Source organism: Gekko japonicus, unplaced genomic scaffold, assembly GCF_001447785.1.
Source record: "Gekko japonicus isolate JY-2015 unplaced genomic scaffold, Gekko_japonicus_V1.1 scaffold789, whole genome shotgun sequence".
NCBI lineage: Eukaryota > Metazoa > Chordata > Lepidosauria > Squamata > Gekkonidae > Gekko > Gekko japonicus.
The window spans coordinates 327,589-338,037 of record NW_015177032.1 but is presented as its reverse complement, the minus strand read 5'-3'; the positions used below and the strand labels follow the sequence as shown (position 1 = coordinate 338,037).

At 46.8% G+C, this 10,449-nt stretch overlaps 1 protein-coding gene across 1 annotated transcript in view; it reads right to left on the bottom strand.

The window, feature by feature from the left end:
- The window catches only part of HAPLN3 (hyaluronan and proteoglycan link protein 3), a 27,648-nt gene extending 18,844 nt beyond the window's left edge, over positions 1 to 8,804 (bottom strand). The window contains exon 1 of the mRNA XM_015427948.1: positions 8,718 to 8,804. The gene's annotated coding sequence lies outside the window, so the exon portion shown is untranslated. The remainder of the gene's footprint in view (positions 1 to 8,717) is intronic.
- Between the last annotated feature and the right edge of the window lie 1,645 nt (positions 8,805 to 10,449).

Below are 10,449 nucleotides of genomic sequence, written 5' to 3'. Positions count from 1 at the left end.
TACCTATACAATACATTCAGCTGGTGCACATTTGGGAGGTAAATAGAGGCTAAAACCACCGGCTCTCCCTCCAAGTGTCCCTGCACAAAAATAAACCTTCCATTCTTATCTCTTAATACTTTATCCTCAACAAAATCAACTTTAGAGTTTATTACTATTCCCACCCCTCTACTTTTCGAGGAGCCTGAAGCAATAAATTTCTTTCCTTTCCCAAAGCCCGGAAAGTTCACCTCTCTCTCCCCCCCCTTATGTAACTCTTGCAAAAAAACCACATCAGCTTTTAAATCACAAATATATCTTCCCACTCTTGCCCGTTTCACCGAATTCCCCAACCCTCTCACATTAAGAGTTGTACATACAATATTTACATTCTTTCTCATATACCTACTGACCATTTCTCTTTCCCATGTCTTTTCTGTTCTCTACCAGCCTGGAATGTCGGTCCCCAACCTCCCATCCCCAACCCCACCAATCTGTGCATATTTACCCAACACCTACACATCCAATCCCATTCTACCCAACCAAGAGAAAAATTGTATGCCACTACACCTGGCATATCTCTTGTATCTAAAACACTACCCAATATGCTTTCACCCACCTTCCTACTCCATTCATACACAACCCATACACCTCCTGTACTCCATTCTTTCAACCATTCCACAATCACACTAACCACACATACCAGCAGCATTCCAACTACCCTCCATTCACCCCTCACATCCCCATTCATTCCACCTCTCACACCATGCAACCAACTACCCCTAACATCCATATTGGGTGGGGGGAACAAAGACACTCCCAATAAGTAAAAACTGAAAGCTGTCCATGTTGAGCTATCCCGGTACTTTATATCTTCTTTCCTTCTTCATTAGTCCTTCATTTCTTGATCATCTCTTAGGCTTGACCCTTTCTCTGAGGTCCCAAGTCTTCTTCCCAGCCTTCTTTTTATTTTTATTCGTCTGTTTCTGAAAGTCCTCAGTCTTCTGTTCCAAATCACTCTCTTCTTCTGACTCCCAATCAGAAGATTGTTTGTAATCCCTAGGCAGCTGCAGTCCCACATGTTTAAATAAGGCCACCATTTGCTTCTTCTATACCATAGCCCCTAAAGAGTGGGAAGTGAGGCTCCAATGCAACTGCAGAAGCAGCAACTCATCTCACAAATAAAGTCTAGATATTAATGAGTTATGAACTCCATAAAGCAGAGGCAAAACTAAACAGGGGGGGCAGTCAAGTACAGTCCACCTATGGAACATTCTGAGGTGCCACAGGATGGCTACCATCGGGGCTATTTTTGGGCAGGAACGCACAGGAACGGAGTTACGGCTGGCTCCTTAGTTGGCCACGCCCAGCAGGAACTCATTAGCATAATAGGTCACACCTAACAGCAAAAACTCATTAGGATTGGCTACATTAGGGGTGTGTGGCCTAACATGCAAAGGAGTTCCTGCTACAAAAAAGCCCTGGGTTTTGACAACAAAGTAAACAGAATAAGAAGCAAAAGGTGGGTGTGGCTGGATGACCATACTTCTGGTAACATGTGATGTGTGGCCTAATATGCCAATGAGCTGTGCTATCAAGGGTGTGGCCTAATAGGCTAATGAGTTTCTGCTGTTGGGTGTGGCCTATTATGCTAATGAGTTCCTGCTGGGCTTTTTCTACAAAAAAAGCCCTGGCTACCATAATGCTGTAAGTCTGAAAAGTTCAAAATAAATTGCCCTTTTCTTTGCAGCAATCTTCTGACCCCTACCTCACAGGGCTGCTGGGTGGCTAAAATGAGGGAGAGCTATGTATGCCATCTTGAGCTCACTGCAGGATGGGAAGGATTTTTTTTTAATATGCTAGAGATTTAAATAGCTGGATTGTGGCCGTTAGCAATTACACAATTAACTAGATCCAATTTCAAGCTGCATGTTTGTTTCCTCTTCTAATGCAAGGGTCGATCTCATTAAAAAAAACAAAGGCAGTGACCAAAAATTGAATGAACTGCCAAAGTGCCTGCAAACTCCCCTCTAGCCAACAGAGGGAGCGTAGTGTCCATGGAGTTTTGCTGATTAGCTGAGGAATTTGACTTCTTGGCCTTCTGGTTAGACAAAGTTTACAACCCCCTCTGGTTACTGTCACTGCCCAGGGTAGGCATGTGTGTAAAAGGAGGGAGGGCACGCAGAGAGATTGACAGATATTTTTTTTTAACTTCTTCAAAAAGGCATCCGGTCCTTGCTTTGCCATGCATTCCAGGAACTCACAAGCTCTGCTTCCTGCTACTGCATCTATCTCCAATACGAAACTGAGGACTGTAAAATACGCAGGGGCAGAAACAACCCTCCATTGCGTACAGAGTCAGAGAAATTACAGGGTACAACAAGTTGTCTCCCAAACACCCAAGAGCAGAGGCACACTCATTTTTTAAATTAAAATTGAATACACTCTTACAACTGAAAATATTTTATTTCAAAGCAGGAAAAGATTGTTGATCCCCAGAAGAACTGAACAAAGTAGTGGCACCTTTAATGGTCTTAAAGGTGTCACTGGAGTCAAACTTTGTTCTGCTGCTTCAGCCCAACACGGCTACCTACTTGAATTTCCCCCCAGAAGGGCTGACATTGCCTAAATCAGTGCTCTGGATAGGCCTCCTAATCTCAGAGCAGAAACTCATATAGGAACACAACAGACAGCCTCGGGGGAGGGGTGGTCCTTTGCTCCGTCCACATAGGAAGTGAAGGAATGCTTCATCCATGCCCAAGCAAGAAAGAAGGGCAGAATGATTCGCTTCTGGGGAAAAGGCAAAAGCTGCACAGGGATGCAGCAAGCCTGTGGGTATTCTGGTGTCATGGGAGCTTTTATTTATTTCTTGCTGCACACTGGTACTTCCCTCATGGCATGTGAGGATGCCCCATGACACAGTGTGCAAATTACTAGCACAAAATGGACACTGTTTTAATACCCAAACACACACATATACAGAACTGAACATATCCTGCTTCTCATGAACCTCAGAGCAACTGTAACGCTACATGGCAATTTAAGGTAAGAAGTCCGTGATTTCTTAACCAACCCAATAAAGCATCTATTAATTCTGTGAATAATGTCTAGAGATACATTTTATCTTCACAATGACCCTGCAGAGTGTTACACGGTGGCTAAGAGAATGAGCTATGATTCTAGAGGCTCCCAGTTCGTCTTGCCTATCTCATAAACTCATTAAGTGGCCTTAGGGAAAGCAACAGCCTCCCTCTCCAAGCTATACTATTGAGATGATAATACTATTGGCCTACCTTACAGGCTGTTATTTCAACCAGAACCTGGAAATTACTACAGAAGTGCTAAGTAGTACTGTTATTAAGCAGGTTAAGACACCCACCCACCCCCAGACAACAAGCTTTGTACCAGAGGAAGAATGTGAACAAAGTTTTTTTCTGACCAAAATCCAACACAATCCAATCATTTTAAGGTTTGCAAACAATTTGATAAGATCAGAGCATAGCTTTATATTTTTTCTTCCATTAACAGATCAATTGCATGCTCAGACTTCCTTATCCTCTCAGATTCGGGAAGAGTCCAAAGGCCTTCACCCAAAACCTGGGTGACGGCAGTGGCCACAGGGACCCAGAAATTATCCACTTTCTATTCCCTTTAGCAGGAGCCAGTAGAAAAGTTCTGGGGCACAATATTGGGCCTCACTTAAATGAACTGAAGCCATGCAAAAGCTTTTGTGCCATTCCCCTACCTTTCCATGCATTCTGTGCTTCATTTGGGAGCATTTAAACTGGACCAACTTTATCCTCCCCCCCACCCCAAATTTTCTTTGCATTTCTGAAGTGCCAGAAGATATGCTGGAGACACAAATTAGCAAGCCAACAGAAATGAAAAGTCAGACCCTGCACAGGAACCTCCATTGATACAGGGCAACTAGTGGAAACTCCATGTTCAGAGGCAGTATACCTCAGCTGCTGGGGACAAGCCCAATGAGGTGCCCAACACTGTCATGCCCTCCTTGTGAGTTTCTGGAAGCACTTAGTCAGAGGTTAATCCAATGCTGAATTAGACAGATCCCCTTCCCCAGCATGGGATTTCATATGCTATCAGTTGAGTCAGTTCTGATCCTTAACCAGGACTGACAACAAAGGGGAACTGGGGGGACAAAATTCGGGGGGGGGGGAGAAGCTAAAGCAGCCCTGAAGCCAGCCTCATACTGCATCCACCCAAGCATCTTTCCATGTATTTTAATGCAGTTCTGGCAGCAGCCACTAGGGGAACAGGGAAGGTCCGAGCACAGTAAAAGGCACTCTAGTTATCAGTTGGACTTCCCTTTCTACAAGACTGAAGCAAACTTGCCTTACAGATCATGCTAAATACATCAACTAATTCAGCAATGGGGCAAGACAAGCAACCCTGGCTGATGGCTGCTACTCTGTCAGCCTATAGCCTGCTAACCAAAGTCATTTTCTACAATAGTCTAGCTTTTCTCTCTACTTTTCTTTGCACTCTCCTCAGTCAGAGTGGTAGTTAGGGTGTTGCAGCAAAATAAAACAACCTTTCCCTCTCTTTTTCTTAATTTCTTTCCCTCTTTCCCACATTTTTCTCATTCATTTCTATCTCCCTTCGCCTAATTTTTCTCTCTCCCCCCCCCCTTGATTTTCATTTCTTGGTCTCAAAATCTTTTCATCCCTATCCTTCTTGGTGACAGAATGCACTTAAGAATAGTGTAGTGGCAAACCTTTTGTTAATATTACAAACAGAAGGGGGGAAGGGTTAATATTTCCCCATGATCTAAAAAAGTAGTAAAAGGATGCTTCCTCCCTCCTCCACCCTTCACATGCATGGTAATGGAGCACTGATCTATTTTAGTGGTTATACATGTAGAACAGAAGAGTCAGGCGCTGGGTTGTTAATCATTATTCTACTGGTGGAAGATCTAATAGCTCTTTAGAAAGACTACTTTGCTGTATGACAAATGATAAAAATCTAATTTTAATGATATCTAAAAGATTACAACAAATATAATATCCAGTCTTTCTCCCCAATGGGGACCCAAAGCTCCTGTCCTCCCTTTTATCCTCACAACAGCCTTGTGAGGTAGTACTGGCTGAGAGTGTATCATCCAGCAACCTTCCATGGTGGGTTGGGGATATGAGTTTTAGAGACACATCACAGGTTGCTTAAAAGCTCACTTATTATATGTTATCTGTCATGAAGATAACCTGGTTCAGGGTATAGTGGTTCAGGAGAGCCAGTTTGGTGTAGTGGTTAAGGGCGTGGACTCTAATCTGGGAGGACCGGGTTTGATTCCCCACTCCTCCACTTGCACCTGCTGGATGACCTTGGGCAAGCCATAGTTCTGGCACAGTTCTTGAAAAAGAGCAGTTTCTGTCAGAGCTCTCTCAGCCCCACCTACCTCTCAGGGTGTCTGTTGTGGGGAGGGGAGGGGAAGGGAAAGGAGTTTGTAAGCCGCTCTGAGACTCCTTTGGGTAGTGAAGGGCGGGGTATAAATCCAATCTCTCCTCTCCTCCTTCCCTTCGTTTTTGGCACTGTAACTTCCATCATCATTCTGGAGTTAGTGGCCAGTTTTCAAACCTGTGGCATTATTTTCTGAGTTATGCCTGCCACAGAGACCCTTACCTTCAATTGCAAATAGCACAGTGTGGTGGTGGTTTGCCTCACCTGGGCCAGGATTTTCCCATGCCTTTCAATTTTGGCCAAGGAACTCCCACAATCATCCTGAAGCTGGTGGCCAGTGTTGAGTCTCCTAGGTTTACTCTCTGATGAGTTATCCCTGCCTGTGGGGTGTAGTGGTTAAAGTGTCAGACTAAGATCTGGGAAACCCAGGTTCAAATCCCTACTCTGCCACAGAAGCTTGCTGGGCGATCTTGGGCCAGTCACATGCTCTCAGATTAGTTTTAAAAGGAAATACAGAATCATGGGTCTTGATTGCAACAATGGCATGGGCTTTTCCCAAGGGCCCATTTCTGCAATCAAAATCCCCCCCACCCCAAACTGTTTTCCCACCAAATTTTGAGTGCGTCGTCAGGGTTTCCATATATAAAATACTGTTGGGGGGGGTTTAATGTACTTACAGTCGGATGTGTTTTAGAAAAGGTAGCATATAGTACTCATACTGGATTTATTGGGATGAAGACTGAAACGGGAAAACTGATCTTACCAAAGTCATTCTGTATCTGAAGACCAGAGGGACAGGGTTATATGATACAGAAAAGCAGGAAGAATAAAACTCTCATAGAACGGAAGACCTAGAAGGAAAAGCTAGCAAAGCTAAAAAACCCAAAATGTTTCCACGTCTATTTTGAGCTGCACTTCTGCTTTTCGTACCAGGAGAAGCTTTGGAAGAGACACAAGAAATTATTTAAAACCTCCACTGTGAACAGGGAAGAAAAAGATTCTCCGATATGCATGGAAAAGCTCTATATAAAGATTCCCCCCCAAAAAAAAAAAGTTATGGGACCACTTGAAACAATCAGTGATTGCTAGAAGCAGTTTTGGCATCAGGCTACCATTTCAGGCTACAGACCCTGGAACTCACCTGCCAAGAACAAGAACTCCAGCAGTAGAACAAAGTTTGAGTCCAGTGGCACCTTTAAGACCAACAAAAATTTATTCAAGGTTTCATTCAAAGTTTCGTTCAGGGCTTTTGTGAGTGCTCATGAAAGCACATCCCTTGAATAAAACGTTGTTGGTCTTAAAGGTGCCTCTGGACTCAAACTTTGCTCTGCTGCTTCAGGCCAATACAGCTGCCCCCCTGGATCTAAAAACGGCAGCAGTAATTCTATGCACATTTATTTAAGAATGTCCCATAGAGTGCTGTGGGGATAATAGAACCAACTTATGCAAAGTTATTGCCCGCCTAAGCTGATTGATTTCAAATGGCTTTGGCTGCAGTCTAAGGCCACTTCCATACTGTCCCGTTAGACTCAGGGCCGGCTCCAGCTTATTTTGCACCCTAGGCGAGGATCCCTTCTGCCCCCCCGGTGCACCCACCAATTTTCAAAAATAAATGCATTTTAGGAAGAATGAAAAACACAAATAATCAAGAAACGGGGCCGGGTGCAGTTTGGTGCCCCTAAGGGCCGTCCCACTCTAGGCGATCGCCTAGTTCGCCTAGTGAGTGAGCCGGCCCTGCCATTAGTCCCTGTTGTTTTGGGTCCCCCTGCTCTTTTCCATGTGTTCTGCTCCCTCTGGGACTTCTAGAGAGAGCAAAGCACATTTTTTTGGGGGGGACCCTGAAGCAATAGGGACACGTGAATGATAAAACTCTGTGTAGGATTGCTCTCCGTGCATGCACAGGCTGACAGTGTTACAGAGATCCCAGCAGCCCATGAGAGATTTGTGTGTTGCTTTTAAAGCACAGGTCATCACAAAACACATCTCATAGCAAAGGAGCATGTCAGATCATAGAAAACTGCACCATACAAAGGCTTGCACACCTTGTTATCATAAAGGCCCCGTCAGTAGTAAACCCAGTCCAGATGGTGGGATGATATCATTGCTCATTTCTCTATCAGGTGGCTGTTGGGGTAAGAGGCAGTGAAGAGGCAGGACACATTTGGGCTCCTGCTGTGGGCCCCCTGATTGGAACCTGACCTGTCGCAGCTCCCACCTTGGCTGCAGCCACTCCCCACGCTCTCCAATGCTCCCTCTAAGCTGTGGAGTCTTGTGAGCAAACATTCTACTTTGTGAGCTCCTGGCATTAAAGTTGTGGGCAAGCGATTTGGCTACTGCATAAATTAGTTTGCTCTGGAGCCATCCTTCCCGAGCGAAGGCAAAAATGTGTGAGCCGGAGGCTAAAAAACTGTGAGCTGGCTCACATTAACTCACCTTAGAGGGAACAATGACGCTCTCCCTCTGGGCTTAGGCTGCTTTTGCACCTTTCCATCCCTGGGACGTTAGTTTCCAGTCTTCAGTGTAAGTTGGGGCACTGTCACATGTAAAAGTTAAACTGGATGTGGCTCAACCGCTTTCCCATCACCAGTGGAAAGCTGGGCAGAACCTATATGAACTTTCCCTGGCCCACACTAGCCTGCACTAACAATGCTTGACAAGTCTTTCCACTCAGAAGCTTAACACTGTTTGGACATACCATTTATGACTGATCTTCTTGATCTTGTTCACATGACAATTAAATCCAGTTGTCCTGGTGGGAAACATCCCAAATGCTAGTTTTAAATATGAGGACACCCCTGCATTGCCCACAGTGTGCATTCGAGTTCACTTGCACGCATGATGCAACACTCACCCGGGGTGCGCCTAACAGAGGAAGAGATGCTCAGACATGCTTCTTTCTAACACTGTGTGAGAAGTGCCTCGCTAGTCCCTTGAAAGGGGTGGAATTAAATCTACCCTCCTCTTTTTGCAGATCTCATGACGGCAGCTTGGTTTCCCCTTGTGCAGGGGCTCTGCCGCGCACCATAGAGTTAAAAGCAATTCCGTGGATGTTTCTGCCTCCACAATTCCCCCTTCGTTTCCCAAAAGTCACCTCCGGGACACGTTTGCAGGAAGGCTGAATGCCCTGCACCTGTGGCTGAACAGTGTCTGCCAGATTTCTGCAGCATTCTGCCTGCTACCTGAATTCTAAGCCCAGACTCTTCCATGCTGCCCCTCTCGGGGGATGCAAACTAGGTGCCAGTTGGGGGAACAGAGCAGGACTTTCCCCCACCTCTTCCCAGCCCTCGCCCTGGCTTTCCTGCTTCCAGGAAGCCTCTACTTACAAGGAAGCCAGTGCCCTTCGGAGAAAACAGCAGGGAGAGCCGCCCGGTGGACCCCTCGCTCCAGAGTGAGTTGATGAGGCAGGGCAGAAAGTCTAGCGGCGGAATGAAAGGAACCAGCTGCGGGACGAGCCTCTCTCACGCGAAGATTTCGCGGCGAAGTCCAGAGCCCCCGCCCCGCGCCGAAAGGGGGGCGCCCCGGGGGGGGGGGGGGGGGGGGAAATCTCTTGCACGCGCACGCGCGCGCACACCCTTTCCCAAGTCCTCCCCAGGCTCACAAGTCGAGTTATTACTCGAACGTCATAAATAGACCGCGAGGGGAGGGGGGCACTGGAGCTCCGGGTTGAGGGGGAAACCACTGCGGTGATGTGGCTGGTGGTGCAAGGGTCCCGATTTCAGTTCCTCATTCAGCCAAGAAGCTCCACTGGGTGAGTTCAGGACCAGTCACCTTTTCTCAGCCAAAGCTACCTCACAGCGTTGGAGTGAGGATGTAATGGGAAGGCAGATAGTGGAAAGCAAATTGATAGTGGGAGCCCATTGGAGCATATGGGGCAGCACCACTGTTCCCTCTAAGCTGAGTTAGTGTGAGCTAGCTCAGTTTTTTTAGCTTCCAGCTCACAGTTTTTTGTCTTAGCTCAGGAAAGAGGGCTCCAGAACAAACTAATTTATGGAGAAGCCAAATCGCTTGCTCACAACTTTAATGCCAGTAGCTCACAAAGTAGAATTTTTGCTCACAAGACTACACAGCTTAGAGGGAACATTGGGCAGCACCCCACGGACTCAGGCTGCCCCCCCCCCCACATCTGCCCTGCCTCCTTAGCAGGCAGACCAGGAGGTGGCACTGGCAGCCTATCCACCGAGTCCTGAATCCCCCCCCACAAGAGGCCCTGTAAGAACACCTTCCAGCTCTCTGCATCAGGTTGGGTGTTTTTGAAAGGGGAGCAGGGGAAGATGCAAAAAAAAGGGGGGGGGACCTCGTACTGAACATGTAGCTACTGACAGGTACTTGATCCAATGCAGAGTTCTGGGGGTTTTCTTTTCCTTCTTGTTCCCAGCACATCAAGGGTGCATCGTATCGTAGCTCACCACAACTCTGTGCTCATTGAAGCCAGCAAAGCACAGGATGCTTAGAAGCATTCTTCACGGGATCCAGAACTGTGGCCTGAAAGATTTTTTTAAACAACCATCCTGATGAAGAGTTCTGAAAAACTCAATCGTCTGCATGCTATTAATGGGGGGGGGGAGAGAGAGAAATATCTACTGTCCTTTCAGACTTTTCCCTAGCTCTGAGAAACTATTGTGTAGTGGGTTGCCGCATGGATGAATGATAGAGACTGGCATAGTGCATAGCACGCTTTATTAGTACACAACAAGAACAAGCAACAACGGCCGGCAGGCCAATTATATACACACCATGGGGACACACCCCTGGGTCCCATTGGCGGGTTTGAATCTCCCGCCACGGTCCCATTGGTTCCCCAGTGGAGGGACTAGGATCCTAGTCCCCACCCTGGGGACACACCCCTGGGTCCCATTGGCGGGTTTGAATCTCCCGCCACGGTCCCATTGGTTCCCCAGTGGAGGGACTAGGATCCTAGTCCCTGTTGTTATGCCGGGTCCAAGCTCAGAAGTGTGCGCTGGCCTCTGGTGGTGGTCAGCGGAGACAACATCCCTCCCCCCTTAGTCCGGACCCTACCCTATGTCACATAGTCTTTTAGGTACGATGGAGACCGTC